The sequence below is a fragment of the Herpailurus yagouaroundi genome, unplaced genomic scaffold (assembly GCF_014898765.1).
Source record: "Herpailurus yagouaroundi ecotype Mexico unplaced genomic scaffold, PumYag 163, whole genome shotgun sequence".
Taxonomy (NCBI): domain Eukaryota; kingdom Metazoa; phylum Chordata; class Mammalia; order Carnivora; family Felidae; genus Herpailurus; species Herpailurus yagouaroundi.
Window position 1 is genome coordinate 30,452,152 of NW_024412404.1, and position 16,064 is coordinate 30,468,215.

At 50.2% G+C, this 16,064-nt stretch overlaps 1 long non-coding RNA gene across 1 annotated transcript; it reads right to left on the bottom strand.

Annotated features, from left to right (window-relative positions):
• Positions 1-11,595: 11,595 nt before the first annotated feature.
• On the bottom strand, positions 11,596-14,127 carry LOC121036971 (uncharacterized). The gene is made up of 3 exons (XR_005793550.1): positions 13,893-14,127; positions 13,443-13,536; positions 11,596-13,280 (listed from the first exon to the last, which is right to left on the bottom strand). It is a non-coding gene; the product is annotated as an uncharacterized LOC121036971 (long non-coding RNA).
• Between the last annotated feature and the right edge of the window lie 1,937 nt (positions 14,128-16,064).

Here is a 16,064-nt window from a genome sequence, read left to right on the forward strand (position 1 = left end):
TGCCAGTCTCTGTCATTTAGTTAGTATATCCTTACTATTTACATTTAATGTAATTATTGACATGTTAGGGCTTAGGTCTTCCATTTTATTTTTTGTGTTCTGCTTTAAATTTTTTGTTTTGTTTTTCCGGACTTTCTTAGGTTACTTGAACATTTTTTAGAATTCCCTTTTGATGTATGTCTAGTGTTTTTGAGTATTTGTCTTTGTATAGCTTTTTTGGTGGTTGCTCTAGGTATTACATTACACATACATAAGTTATCATACTCTCCTGGCACCACTGTTCTGCCAGTTTGAATGAGGAATAGAAATATGCCTTTGTTTACATCCTTTACCCTCTCTCATATATAACATAATTGCCTTTAATATTTCCTCCTCATACATTTAGAACTAGGTCTGCATGCCAATTTTTTTTTGCTTCAACTTTTAAACATCTTTTAGAAAACTCAAGATGAGAATGGCACCTGGGTAGCTCATTTGGTTAAGTGTCTGACTTTGGCTAAGATCATGTTCTCATGGTTCAGGTCATGATCTCCCAGTTTGTGAGTTCAAGCCCCGCATTGGGCTACATGCTGACAGCTCGGAGCTCAAAGCCTGGAGCCTGATTAGGACTCTGTGTCTCCCTCTCTCTCTCCCCCATGCCCCCCATCTCTTAGAAATAAACATTAAAAAAAAAAAGAAAACTCAAGATGAGAAAGAAAATCTGTTGTGTTTACCCATATTTTTGCTTGCCACATTCTTTCTTCTTTCCTGATGTTCCAAGTTTCCTTCTTTTAATTGCTTATTTTCTGTTTGAAAAATTCCCTTAGTCATTCTTTCAGAGTAGTTCTCCTGGTGATGAATTCACTTAGTTTTCCTTCATCTGAGATTGAGGACAAAAGTGAAAATGACATTTTCACAGGGGGATTCTGGGTTGGCAGCTCTTTTCTTTTAGCATCTGAAAAATACTATGCTCACTTCATGCTCACTTCTATGGTTCTGATGAAAAATGCACTGTCATTTGAAGGGATCATTTCTCTAACTATTTTCAAGATTTTTTTCTGTGTCTTTATATCTCACAAGTTTAATTATCGTGTGTCATGACATGGGTTTCTGTTTCTATTCTGTTTGGGATTAATCACCTTCTTAAATCTGCAGGTTATCTCTTTTGCCAAATTTGGTAAGTTTTTAGTCCCTATTTTTTTTTTTTAGTACTTTTTCAGCCTACCCTCTTTCTCCTTTCCTTTTGGGATTTGAATGACATGAAGGTTAGATCTTTTGTTACCGTCTTTCTGGTCCCTGAAGCTCTGTTCTATTTTCTCTCTGTTGTTCAGGTTGGGTAACTTCTGTTTTACCTTCCAGTTCACTGATTCTTTCTTCTGTCCTCTTCACTTTGTTAAGCCTATCTACTTATTTCACTTATTGTATTTTTCTGTTCTAAAATTTTGTTTTGGTTCTTCATTATATCTTCTATTTCTTTGTTGAGACTTTCTGTTCTTCCAGTTGTTTCAGGCATATTCATAATTGCTTGTTGAGTCATTTTTATGATGGCTACTTTAAAATCCTTGCCAGATCATTCTAACATCACTGTCATCTAGCTGTCAGCATCTCTGTTGAATGACTGTTTTCATTTAGTGTCCTTGGTTCTTGGTGTGACTAGTAATTCCCTGTAGAAACTGGGACGTTTTCATATTATGCTGTGAGTCTCTGGATCTTATTTAAACATTCTGTTTTAGATGGGTCTTCCTGTCACTGCTCTAGCAAGGAAAGTGGGGAAGCTCCTCCACTAACTGAGTAGAATTAGAAGCTCAGGTTCCTCACTCAGCCTCTGTTGACACCTGAAGTGAGGATGGGTGATCCTCATTAGTGCTGGGTGGGGGTGGGGATTCTGGCTTCTATGTGGTCCTCACCGACACAGCTAGTTGGAATGGAAGTTCCCAGAAGCACACTTGGGCTTCTCTGAGGCTGGTGGAGGTCTAGGCCTTTGCTGGTATGGGTGTAGTTGGGGTCAGTTTTTTGGGTTTTTTTTCTGTGATGATTGGTTGGAGTAGAATAGTGATTGTCTAAAGTTTTCTCTTTCTTTTAAAAAAAAATTCCCCAATGTTTGTTTATTTTTGAGAGTGAGAGACAGAGTATGAGTGGGGAAGGGGCAGACAGAGAGGGAGACACAGAATCTGAAGCAGGCTCCAGGCTCCAAGCTGCCAGCACAGAGCCTGACATGGGGCTCGAACCCAAGGACCTCGAGATCATGACCCAAGCTGATGTCGGATGCCCAACCGACTAAGCCACCCAGGCGCCCCTTGTCTAAAGTTTTCTGTCTTAGTAGGCTATGCCTTTCCTGTCCTTGGTGTAGACTAAGCCAGTTTTGTTGGAGCATTTTTGGTCTATGCTCTTTGGGCTTTCTGGGTTGCTGACTCTTCAGCTTCAAGTCTGGGTTATATGAGGCAAAAAGAAAATCCAGGGAAACCACCACTGTCCTCCCTTGGGTCCTGAGGTCCCTAGCTAGCCTGACTTCCTCACTCATTTTTTTTGAGTCTTCTTATATTTGTTTCATATTTAATATCCAGAGTTTTGACTTGTGCTTAGTGGGAGGAATAATGGCACATTGTCAGATTTTTGTCTGCTCATTTAGTACATGCATATATACTCATAAAACATATGAGGCATTGTTTAGAGGCAGTTTAAATATAAATGACATTGTTTTGTAACTGTATCTATCAGAACATAATTCAAGAGTTACTTAGAAAGTTTTTAAAAACATTTTGAAGTTGATAGACTTTGGAGCTTAATTCCCTCATTATTAAATTTCAACTTTTATTTCATTGCTACAAATAGTAGTCTTAGGAATATTGATTTTGGAATTCAATGGAAATGTTTTGAGGATTAATATGTGATACTTGTGGTTGAAGCAAAAGTGAATTTTTGGTTTTTGGTAAAATTTTTTCATATTCATGGTTAAGTTTATAGTAATTCAAAATTTTTGTGTTCGTTTCTCTTTGGTGTCTCTTATGTGCTGACTTCTGAAAAATATGTCCTAAAATTTCCCACTATGATTGTGAATTTCAATTTCCCTACATCTTTCAGTCAAGGAAGCTGACTGTGAAGCTAAGTTATTATGTACATACACATTTATGACTATTACACTTTTCTGATAGACTGTAATTTTCACAAATATGAATTACCACTCTGAGTCCCTTTTAATGCTTTTCATCTTGATTTTTATTCTGTCTAAAATTCACATGGGCATATCTACCTTTTTCGTAGCATTTGTCTGGTACACTTTTTTCTATTGTTGTATTTTAAATCTTTTGTGTAATGTATTGTGTACGTGTGTGTCTTGTAAACAGTATATATTTGGAATATGTTTTTGCCCAGTCTCCTGACCACTCTGTTTGAAACTGCAAGCCACCTGTGGCACTTCCTCATCCCCTTTTCTGTTTTATTCCCATAGCATTTATCATTGGCTAATATGCTATAGACCGACTTATCTATTTTGATTATTTTCATTTTTCTCATAAGGATGTAAGCTCCAGGAGGGCGGGAAATTTTATGTTTGTTCGTTGTTGTAACTTCAACACCTAGAACAGTGCCCAGGACATAGTAAAACCTCAAAAACTATTCAAAGAAACGATAGAATTAAGTTATCTTTGTTTTAGTGTTTACTGAAAGCTACCCATTCTATTTTTATTTTTCTTGTAGTTACTCTTAAATTTTTATACAAATATTTAAATTTACGTTTTTCCATCAAGTCTAAGTTTAATCACCACTGTATTTCCTCTATCAAGAAATAAGGATTATAGGGGTGTCTGGGTGGTTCAGTCAGTTAAGTATCCAACTCTTGATTTTAGCTCAGGTCATGATCTCCCAGTTGTGAGATTGAGTCCTGCATCGGGCTCTGCACAGATCATGGACGCGGCTTAAGATTCTGTCTCTCTCTCTCCCTCTGCCCCTCCTCTGCTTGTTCTCTCTCTCTCTCTCTCTCTCTCTCTCTCTCTCTCTCTTAAAACTAAACAAACACCCACACAAAAACAAAAACAAACTAATAAAAAAAAAAAAGAAATAAGGATCATAGTGTACATCTAGTGTCGTCTTCTCCCTTTTGCAACCTCCCATATTGCAAGGATCTAGGATTTAAATTTCATTCATTCATTTACCCCTTCATTCACCTCCTTTCATTTACACAGAATTAATTGAACATCTAAGTTTCACAGTTTTTAGCAATTAAAAACAACTTAAACCTTGTTTTATATCCTGTCAAGAGTATGTGTGACATAGGTATACCCATTTATCAAAATGATACCGCTAATATTTGTATATTTCAATTGAGGAACTGAATGTACAAATAGACAATGGTCAGACTGTATATAAAAGTAGAACTCTGGGGGCACTTGGTAGCTCAGTCAGTTGAGCATCTGACTTGATTTTGGCTCAGGTCATGATCTCACAGCTCGTGGGTTCAAGCCCCACGCTGAGCTTTGCACTGATGGTGCAGAGCCTGCTTCAGATTCTCTGTCTCCCTCCCTCTTGCTCTTTCCCCTCCCCAACTCATGCATGTGTGTGCGTGCACTCTCTCTCTCTCTCAAAAATAAATAAACATTAAAAAATATTTTAAAAATAGAACTCTGACCCACAACCTGCCCAGGACACCAACCCCGTATCTGCAATAACCAGCCCAGAAAGCCAATCTGCTAGAAGTCAGTCTTGCAGGAAGCCAGATTGCTATCTCTAGTGACAATCCAAGAAGCTAAACAATAACCTTGATGACAACTGGCCCCAAATAGCAAGGCTTTAATAACTGACACCTTCCCTAATTTTGGTTCCCACTTACAACTTAGGACCAACAAGAGGAAGCTAAATGTGCTCCCCCTAACCAATCACAAAGGATGCTCAGCTTATTGTTAGCCTGCCTGCAGCTTTCCCAAGGCCCACAGCCTCCAAGCAGGGTGTACCTGAAGCCTTCTCTTTTTTTCCACTGCCTTTGAGTCTTTGCCAATATGCAGGTGACCATGGTTGACTCCTTTGCTATAGCAAGTTCAGAATAAGTAACTGTTGCTTTTCTCATTTGTGTTCTCTTTGTTTATTTCTAAAATGTATGCAAATTTTACCTATAAGATAGTTATTGAGTGGAGTGTGGAGTTGATGGAGTTACAGATGATACAAGAATGCTAAAAGGTATCTGATGGCTGTTGAAACTGGGTGACGGCACACAGGAGTTCATTGTACTCTTCTGTTTACTTTGTATGTTTGAATTTTTCTCCATGACAAATGCCTACAAATTATTCAAATGTGACCACTGCTGTTTCCCTTATTCTACATCTTTCCTCTGGATCCATTTTTCATTTTGCTGAAACTCATTCACTTGTCCATCAAAAGGGATGTATGGAGGGTCTCTTGGGTGTAGATCCGCTCTAGGCATTGGGGATGGTAAACAAAACAGAGGAGAGCGGTTCTTGCTCTGGGGAGTGTGTGTTCTGGTGAGTGAGGCTGGTTATTAAACTGATAAATATAAACTATGTGAGGAGGTGATGAGAGCTGCTCTCATATCCCAATTAGTGCAGAATCAGGAGGATGGGGAGTGGAGGCAACAGGGCTTCCCCATCAATCGGGGCTCAGGGACGGCTCTAGGGTGACTTCAAGCAGGGATCTGATAGGAGTGAGCAGCATGACACCAGGGAGTAGGGACATTCTGGGCCAGACCCTAAGACAGCACTCAGATGGCAAAGATTTCAGGTGTCCCCAGTACAGCCCTTGGCTTGCCTGTCTTCATTCACAGCTATGGGAGACACTTCTGTGTGCTCAGACCCACCCCCCAGTATGGGGCCCCCCTCAAGCCATGCCCTGGGTCTCTCCCTTTTCTGCCTTGGGGTCTTCCTAAGGAAGACTCATAATGTGGGCAAGTAAAGCTGTAGCAGCCTTTATGCAGTGGGGCAGGAGCATGGACAATGCCCCAGCTGCATATCCTCCAGGTGGATGATTCTGGAAGCTTCTCAGGGGGTCCCAGCAGCCCCCAGCCACCACTGATGACATACCCCTCAGCTGGATTTTTCCTTCTCTCTCAATTCTGCCTCTTGGTGCCCCCTTCCAAATCAACAACTTGCCCCAAGTCCTTGTCTCGGGCCCTACTAGGGGGTCTGAAGCAACATGCTTGATGGGCTCCAGGAGCCCCAGGAAGTCACTGTGCCTGGAGCACAGGGAGAAGGAAGAGGGTTTAGGAGACATGTTTGGCAAGGAGGTAAGGACCAGGTTCTGTGGGCATTGAAGGCCATGGCGAACATGATGGGTTTCCTTTAGAGGATAGAGGGTGAGAAGCACAGAGGCTAGTGAGCCAGGAGATAAAGAGCAGCCTCTGCTTTCTCAGGATCACTGTGTTAACAGTCATTGGCTAGGCACCAAGTGGGTGCAGGACCAGTTAGGAGCAATTACAGTGGTTTAGGCAGACTGGCATGGCTGAGGCCCCTGGGTGGGTTCGGAGGGTTTGTTGAGGGAGGCTGGGGGACAATGGCAGAGTCAATAGTCGCTTAGCTTCCAGGGCTTTGAATTGAGCACCTGGAAGGATGAGGCTGCCACCTGCTACAATGGGGAGGAGATCTGGGGGGACTGGCGTGAGTGTTTGGGATGAGTCAGGAGCTGGCTCAAGTTACCCTTGAGGTGTCTTTGAGAGAATCAGAGTGATCTTCGTGGGTGGCATCAGCACACAGATGCACAGAGACCACAGCTCGGATGACATCACTGAGGAAGGAGTGTGACAGAGAAGAGGACCAAGAACTGAGCATCCTGGGACATTCCAAAGTCCACCCATCGGGATGAGAGTGTGGAGCCAGCCAGGGGACCAGGCACTCGGGGTGGGTGGCAGGTGAGGTGAGACTCGAGGGCCTCCTGCATGGGCTAGGATCCCACTGTGGCCACCTGCTCCAGCTTCTCTGGCCCTGGCCAGGGAGGGAAGCACTTCCAGGAGGGAGTGACTCACTGCACTGAGGGGAGCCAGCCATGCGGAGGTCACAGTGCACCTGGATGTGAATGTGTCCCCTGGACATTCTAAGATCCAGAGAGGAGTGGCTGGCACTCTTCTCTGCCTTTGCATCCCTGAAATGTCCCCACTTTTCCTTCCCATGTCATTAGCACTTAGGGGAGGAGGACAAGTGACCTCTTTCTGGTTTTTTTCTTTGAGCAGATGTTATTTTCGTATGAGAAAAAAACCCAGTGAATTTTATTTTACTTATTCCAGAGACATTCTGGGTCCCACAGACATGGTGGTTGGCTTGGGAAAGTCTCTGGGCCCTGCCTGGGTCTAGGGGCATCACATCCAGCTGAGGGCAGGCCACCTGGTCACTGGTTAGGCGGACAAGACCTCTGGGTGGTAGGCCCCACCTCTGCCCATGAGGACATTACAGTGGTCTCTGTGCACAGGGCTGGCATGAGGCAGAGGGGGCGCCATCACCCATCATTCTGCACATCTGCCATGACCTTCCTAAGGGGGCAGGTGCCTAGGTCATCATCTCACAGCTCCAGGGTTGGCTCAGAAGGAGTGTTCAAGGGTAAGGTGGGTTTATTCAGCATTCACTTTTCACATCGTCACTGAGCCCCCATTTGCTGCCTACTGTTCTGGTTGCTGGAAATGTAGCAGTTGATAAAAGATGAGGTCAGAGTGGGATCAGGGCGAGCAGCATGGCAGTAACTATGGATGTGACGGGCAGAGGTGCGCCTGGGGCCCAGAGCTGAACTAACGTAGCTCCCTTCCCATTAGAAGTGCCTACCCACTGAGACCTGGGACCGGCCAGGCCCTGGAGAACCCCTGCAGAAGCACTGAGCTCCAGGGGAGGAACCTGAGGACCGGGCCATCTCATGGCCATGGCGGGTGCCCTTCCCTAAAGCCCAGGCCTGCCCTCTACTCCCTGTCCCTTCTTCACCAAACAACCACCTTTCCTCACTCTAACCATGACCTGTCTTTGTCTTCCCCAGTCAATGACAAGTGTTCATAAGACAATGGCTCCTCAGCAGGACAGGCTCCTCTGGAGCCATTTAAAAACACAGTTTTGGGGTGCCTGGGTGGCTCGGTTGGTTGAGCGTCTGACTGTGGCTCAGGTCATGATCTCACAGTCTGTGAGTTTGAGCCCCACATCAGGCTCACTGCTGACAGTGCGAAGCCTGCTTCGGATACTCTGTCTCCCTCTCTCTCTGCCCCTCCCCTGCTCTCTCTCTCTCTCTCTCTCTCAAGAATAAATAAACATTAAAAAAAAAAAACAAAACCACATCACAGTTTTAAAGGTGTGGTAAAGCAAAAAATAAAGCAGAGGCCCACCAGTGTGGTAGCCCTGAGCAGATTTCTCTGAGCCCAGGGACATTAGTGGTTTCTATGGTGACAGTTCTCTGGGGCCTTGGACCCCTGGGAAAGCACACTATAGTGCCCCCATCAGCTGCCCTCTCAGGCCACAGCCCAAGGCTGAGAGACTTCTCTTATTGCTTTGTTGTTTTGTTAGATTTGTCTGTCTTTTCCAAATTGTGCAGGAAGAATGAGTTACTTCTATCATTTAAAAACCGATACTTTCGGGGCACCTGGGCGGCTCAGTCGGTGAAGCATCTGATTTCAGCTCAGGTCGTGATCTCATGGCTCGTGGGTTCAAGCCCTGCACCCGGCTCTGTGTGGACAGCTCAGAGCCTGGAGCCTACTTCGCATTCTGTGTCTCCCTCTCTCTCTGCCCCTCCCCTGCCCATGCTCTGATACTCTCTCTCTTTCTCAAAAATAAATAAACATTAAAAATTTTTTTTAAAGAAATAAAAATAAAAACCAATACTTCTATTAAAATACAAAGCGAAGTTTCCAGTTCACTTTAAAAAACACTGGAAGCAGTTCTGGCTGAGCCTGTCTCGGGTAAAATGTGTTTCCAGAGCTGGCTGCCCAAGTCTGAGGGTCCCTCTGGTCAGCACTTAGCCCACTGCCGGAGACTCTGGGTGTCTGGCCAGGCAGATGGTGAGCACGGTTGTCGATTAATTTATCACAGGGCCTCTCGGTTTGGGCCTGTACTCTTGGCCTCCAGGTCTCCCTTGGTCTTGCCCCCTCCCATTTTTCTTCTTCCAAAATGACCAAAAGACATACAACCTCCCATTTTAGTGGGGGGAAAAAAAAACTCATCTAAGTAGCCTTTTAATAAAAACAGAGGCTCTCGCTTAATCAAAAAATCAATTAGTCAGTGGAGAATTTTATTAGTCAATCATGTAAGTAATTAAAAATATTGATTGATGGGGGCGCCTGTGGCTGAGAGCTGCTGCTTTGCCCCAGCAATGTGGGGCCATGGCTGGCATGGGGGTGATCTAGAGCAGAGGCTCTTAAATCATTCCCTGGTGTGCCTCTTCAAGGTCAAATGGGGACGCGTTAGATAAGGGATTCCGCCAATCCTGGAGCCTCAGTTTTCTCATGTGAAAAATGAGAGTCCTGCCTTGCACACGGTTCTCTTGCACAAGTCAACCAGACTACAAGTAGAGCCTTGTGCCGGGGCCTCGCGCTAGGAGGGACAGAATGCTTGCTGGGGCCTGGTCTCCTGAGACAGGCCTCACGGACCAGCGTCTTCCAGATTCATCTGACGAGAGGCAGAGTGGGGGACACTGGCACTCAGCCTCCCATGCTCAGGCCCCAATTCCGTGAGCTCAGGAGAAAAGGCCCAGCCCCAGAATGCTGAGTTATTTCTTGGTACATACCCAATCACCCCGCAGATTAGCGGCTTCAATGACAATGTTGATTCAGTTCACAAAACGGCACATTGGCCAGAGCTTGGTGGGGACAGTTTGTCTCTGTCCTACTGAAGTCAGCTGGCACAGCTAGAGTCATCTGAAGACTTGTGGCTCCCAGGTCTGGCCGTGGATGCTGCTGCTGGGACCTGCACTGGGGCTATCAGGCTGACCGCCTCCGTGCGGCCCCTTGGGAGTCATGGGCTTTCCCAAACATGGCGGCCACCAAGGGTGAAACTCCAGACAGACAGAGAAAGAGAGAGAGAGAGAGAACTGGGTAGAAAACAAATTGCCTTGTCTGACCTAGTCTCTGATTTCACTTGGTGTCATTTCTGCAAAATTCTATTCAGCCAGCCAGCCACAAAGGCCCGCTCCCCGCCAAATCCCCACCTCACCCAGAATTCAACAGGAGACGAAACAGACCCCCCTCCTGGGGAAGGAGTGGCAGGTTCCAGGAGAACATGAGGGACCAGAGTTATTTTTGTGGGCTTCTGGGGAAAAGACCATCTGCCACATTGGACCCCTCTCCCAGAGGCCCGAGGCTGGAGTCCTCCACAGTGAGAAGGGCCTGCCTTAGCATCGGCTTCAGAGGGATCCCGAGGAGGGGGATGTTCCTCTGGAGTGCTCTGCTCTGTGCCCGGCACCCAGCTCATCATCCCACTCTCCTCCTCACAGCACGTGAGGTGGAAGTCATTCCCCACCTTCACAGATGAGGAAATGGGGAAGCTGGGTGGCTCCCTGACTTACTGCCCAAGGTCTCCCTGCTGGCCCCTCAGGGGCAGAGCTGAGATTCAAGCCTGGCCCACAGGACTGTAAAGCCTGTGCCCCTCTCCCTGTATGGCCACCCCAGAGGCCCTGCCTTGGCTGGGGAGCTCGCCACTGGCTTCGGTGCTGGCTCTTCATCCACCCACACAGCCTCGGTGGCCTTGCCTGGGGTGGGCTTGACCGTCCTCATCAGTGACGGGGCGGGGTGGGGTGCCCGCAATGAGGCCCCAAGGCCATGCGGATCACCTTCACTGCTGCCCTAAAAGTGACCCGCTAGCCCTCTGAGGCTCACTCTCAGGGCCTCGCTCTCCTGAGCCAGAGCTGACTCAGTGCCTCTCCCTGCAAGTGGCCACAATCTGTGGGGGCCATGTGAACCCACACAGGGCCCAGCACCCTGGAAGCCTTTCTCATCTGTGACATCAGCCTGCACGCCTGCTCTGCGCATGACTGGAGCTGCTCTTCATGGAGTGTGGGCGCTCACAGCCTGCTGTTTGCAGCAGGACCCCGGGGACACCGCAAACCCTGAGTGGACTCAGCATCCTGATTGTTGTCGGGGGCTGAGCCAGCAGCTGCTTCTGCAGCTCCCAGCCGGGCCCAGTCCCCAGTTTGTCAGGAGCTGGTTGTAAGTTCCCTCTTTATTCTGGGTGTCCTTCTCCCCCACCTTTGGTGTGCCTTCCCTAACACAGACATGTGCATAATGAATAAGATGGAAGATGAGGGTCCAGGAAGTAGACCCCAGCACAGGAGGGGACAGGAGGGAGGGACGGACGCCAGGCCCAAGAGGTGTCTGTGGTCAGAGCTACCCCCGACCCCATTGCCCCCAGGGCCTCAGTCGGCCCTGCTTGAGGGTCCTGAAGAGGGAGCCCCCGTCTGATGGGAACCTAGCCCCTAAAGGCCAGTCACCCCACACCAGGCCCAGGGTCTACCTGCCCCTTCCTCCCCAGGGACCTTGCAAGCCCTGCCTTTCTGGGCTCAGTTGTCAAGATCCTAAATGATCACCCCGACAGGCAAGATTCCACATTTTCTTGCTGGCACACAATTTTCCAAGGCCACCTTGAAAAGCAGGCCCTGGAGGCGCTTGTAGGCAGGCTGCTCATCCTCCATAAAACTTGGCTATTTGTTTAGACTAGCTGACATTTCCATGGTCTTTTATTAAAGACAATATCCTGGGGAGAAGGCAGGATGTTTGCACAGAGCTTATGCCCTCTGCCTCTGGCCCCCCGGCGCCCCAGAGTGGCTGGGTCTGCACACCAAAGGCGGGCAAGGCCCAGGGGTGCCGGCCTCTCCCCTCTCCTTTGCTGAGAAGGAGGGGTGGCAGCAGCCCCCCTGGCAGGCGTGGGGATGCTCCAGGCTCTGCTTGGTCCCGCGCTGCGCTCTGAGAGGCGGGATGGATGGAGGGCCACGCGAGACCACTACCTTTGTCACGGGCGGGACTACAGTTCACGGAGCAGATGCCTGCTGACCCACGCGGGTCTCCTGACCGGCTCCATCGACTGTGCCCTGCCTTCGTCTCTCCCAGGCTTTGGTGTGTCCTTTCCTCTCCTTCGTGTCTTTGTGTGTGCATCTGCCAGGAGTGGGACAGCAACTGGCGGATGCCATTACTAACAATCATCATTACCAGTTAGGACCTATCTCAGAGACGAAGCATCCACAGCCAGGCCCACCTGAGGCCCAAAGAATATTCTTCTCCCTCAGTCCTCACCCAGGCATTCCTGAGAAGGTGACTACACTCTGAGTCTTGCGTCCTCAGCCCTGGATCACGGTGTCGCAGGTCACACTGACTGGGGTGTGGGTCCCAACTCCGTCATTTACTGGCCGTGTGACTTCACAAACCCTCCGTGCAGCTGCTGACCTGGCTGTACTGTGAGGCGTGATGAGTGCCCATGTGGGAAGCCCTAGAGAGGTGACTGTACATGTTTGACCCTCCCCAGGGCCACACTGTAGGCATCCTGCTCTTCCCCACTGCGCCTGGGATGCGGTCCAGGCACAAGGTCCTGGACACGGGCCTGGCAAGCTGAGGGAGCAACCTCACAGTCCAGGAGTGTGTTCCGACCTCCCTGGTCCTGGAGGAGAGGGAAGGAGGGCCCGCTCAGCACCGCCACCCAGCGATGCCGGGCACGGGAGAGCCAAAGACTATGGCTGATCTGGCCTTAATTAAATCACGCTGCAGGCCCTGACTCGCCGAGATAAATCGCTTTTACTCCGCGGATCCATTTCGGGCAGGATCCCTGCAAATCTGCGTAAACGTCCCCACTCCCTCCACTCCAGCTCCTGCCCGCAAATCACAGGAAGCATTTCCATTTTAATCGGGACAAGGCTCGAGTTGAGACCAACTGCTGACACAATTAGTCATCGCCATCCTCAATCACCTCCAAAGGGCTACACGCCTTTGTGGATCAGGAGAGCACAGCCACCTTCTTCCCAGGATGGAGCTGCCCAGTGGGCCACCACCAGACCTGGCTGGGCAGGTGGGGTGGGGCGTGGATGCTGTGGGCCCCCAGCCCAGATTCCACCTGCCAGAGGCGGGGCTGATCCCTCCTGCCGGGAATCCCCTCGGAGGGCACTCAAAGTTTTTGTCATACAGAATGGGAGCTCCCAGCTGCTGAGAGCCTGCCTGGGGGCCAGGCCTGACACTTGCAGCATCCTCCCAGGAAAGGTAGAGAAGGAAGGGGACACGGGAGGAGGGAGAGGGATTGGTGGGTGGAGCATTTCTTAGCTGAGGCAGGAGAATGAGGATCTCACAGACCCAGTGCCCACCCCGTCTGTCCCTTCTTGGGCTCTCTTTTCATACAGAAGCAGTAGAACCTTTGAAATCTCTGGGATGGGGAAAGAGGCCAGTGAGAGGAGGAGGGGGCAATATGAGTCTCTCTCAGCACAGGGAGTTAAAAGTCTCTTGCCTGTGTCTCTCAGGCCCCTGGGTAAGGTCTGGGACGCGGCTGTGGTAGGATGGCCAAAGGCTAGAGTGGGAAGGCACGTACCATGGTGGAAGCTTCCAACACAACCCGGCAGGTCCTGGATCTGTGAGGAGAGAGATGTGGAGGTTCTGGGTACACCCAGGAGTAGAGCCAGGACCTAGAGCAGAGGAGAAAAGACACATCTAAGTGGGGGTCAGCAGACTTTGCATCACCTGGGCTTCCAGAGGCCCTGTGGCTGAGTGACTGAGGCCCCATTTGGCTCCCGACCAGGCAATGGGACCCATGAGGTCCTGGCAAGGATCCTAGAATCTAGGAGATAAGCCCTGATTGGATAGAGCTTTCGATTCTGGGCCCCAACTTCCCCTTCAGGGTGCACTTACAGCTCGGGGTGGCCAGAGATGGGGCTGAGGTGTCTCCTGGGACAGTGCCAGTGCCCTCGCAGATCTCCCGATCAGCAAGCCAACGCACCCCTAGCTATAGGGTGGGCCGGAGGGAGAAGGGAGGGTCAGGCACCTGAGATCTGGCTGTTCCCGCACTGCCAGCTCCCGTGGTGTGGCCTCCATCCTGAGAGGCACCTCCATGCCTGGGCCCAGGGGAAGAAGTGGGGGGCCAGCAGGAGATGCCCCACTTCTGCCTCTGCCCCAGCTCTAGTGAAGCCCAGAGTGAGGGGCTGCTGGGCCTCTCCCCTTCATGCACACGAGCAGATGACAGTAGGTGGCAGGAACTGGGGCCCTCAACCCCTCGGTGGCTGAGGCTGGTCAGACAAGTAGATGTGGGCTGCTCAGGAGACCAGGAGTAGAAGTTAGTGATGTCATAGCAGGGGCAGGTGCAGGACCAGGGGGAAGAAGGCAGAGCCCTCTCTTCAACTTTTGAGAATTCCTCGGGTGGTACGATCTCCAGGCCAGACCCGCACTGGGCTCAAAAATGCTCACGTAGGGATTCCTGCTGGGATCCCAGTTTGGTGTGAGCCTCCTGGACGTGACAGCCAGCTGTAAAGAGCCCACTAGCTCGGGACCTCCTGGAGTTCTTTGGGGGTGGCAAAGCCTGGCATTAACCCTGCCTGCCTTGAACTTGGGGAAGTTGCCCTCAGGGGCTCCTGGCTGAGATGCTGAGAGGGCTTTCAGTGCGGGGAGGTGAACAGGTCAGGAGGTCTCATCCAGGAACGAGAGGCTACTTGTTTGGAGTCTCCTAAGGCATAGGCCTCTCCCGTACCTACTGATTCTTTCTTGGGGGGGCCCCCCCCCCCCCCCCGCCACCTCCACTGCTCGCAGACTTCCATATCTCTGACTTAATACACCCAGGAGCAGGGAGGAGAAGCCGCTGGAGCTGGTGACAAAGCCAGGGACTACCGAGAGGGAAGGAGAGACTTGAGGTGAGGTATAAGGTGAGGGAGGCCTCAGCAGTGGGAGTCAACTCTGGAGGATAAATGAGGAGCCCTGGGCTGGTCTCTGTTGTCCTAGGATTGCCTTTGCCCCACCTCGAACTCACTGTGTGTTCTGGGCCACTCCCTTTCCCTCTCTGGATACAGGTTACAGTTAGGTGAATCCCAAACCAATACAGCTGGCCGCCTCCAGCATTCTCAAAGTGTGCTCCGTGGACCCCATGGTAACTTAGGAGGTGCTTTGGGGGGTTCTAGAGAGATGGGTTAGAGTGGATGGGAGGCTGGGGGCCAATTCTGGCCTCTCGTCTCACTGCGGGAGATTGAAAACCAGAGAATCCTTTTCCAATGAACTTTCTGAGGTTCTCTGATTCTGATCCTATCCCTGAACCTCCTCTCCTTTCTTTCTCCACTCTTGACTCCATGCCCTAAGCCGCTTCCTCCCCATTCTTGCCTGGATGGCACTGCCCACGTCTGCCTCAGCGCTCCCCTCCCAGGCCAGCCCAGCAGCTCATGTTGGCTCCTGCCACCTGGAGGCCAGCCCTCCCTTCTCTCCACCCTCACCGCCACCCTCATCTTGGTCACCACCATCCCAATGCTGGACTGGAGGAGAAGACTCTCACCGGCCTCCCTGTTCCCCTGAGGGCCCCGTAGTACCCCTCCCCTATTCACGCACACATTAGCCCGAGCTAGCTTTCCAAAATGACAGTCAGATCCTGCTACGCTTTTGTGCACCACCCCCCCCCGCCCCCAGTGGCTTCCGGTTGCTAGTAGAATCCCGTTTTCCTTGTGATGGCCCCCAGGGCGCTTCATGGCCTCCAGATCCCCTGCTCCTTCTTCGGCTGCTTCCTTCCTTGGGACCACACTACTGGCTCATCCTTCTAGCCCTTTGCCACCTGGGGCCCCTGCACTTTTCTGGCTGCCAGGTCCCCTTTCTTCCCACTTGACTTTTCTGCTCAGCTCAACCCTTCTCCAGAGGGGGCACTCCCTGAGCACTCCCGTCCTGTTTGCCCTACCTGTCCTCTTCACCTAGCCTGCTTGTCACAGTCGGGTAGCATCTTCTTCATTGACTTGGTCGCTGCTGCCTCTCCCCCAAGAAAGGCGGAGACTCACCTGTCTGGCACATGCACTGAGTGGTCCTGGCTTAGTCGACTCTGTCCTCCCCCTCAGCAGGCTGTCAGCTCCTCGACGGTGGAGATCATGTTTCCTGTTGTCCTGAACACTGTTCCCTGTGCCTCCGTGCTGGGCGCATGCGGGGGCTCAGTTCGCTAAGGGTCACGGTGACCCCGTGGAGCAGGCAGGAAACT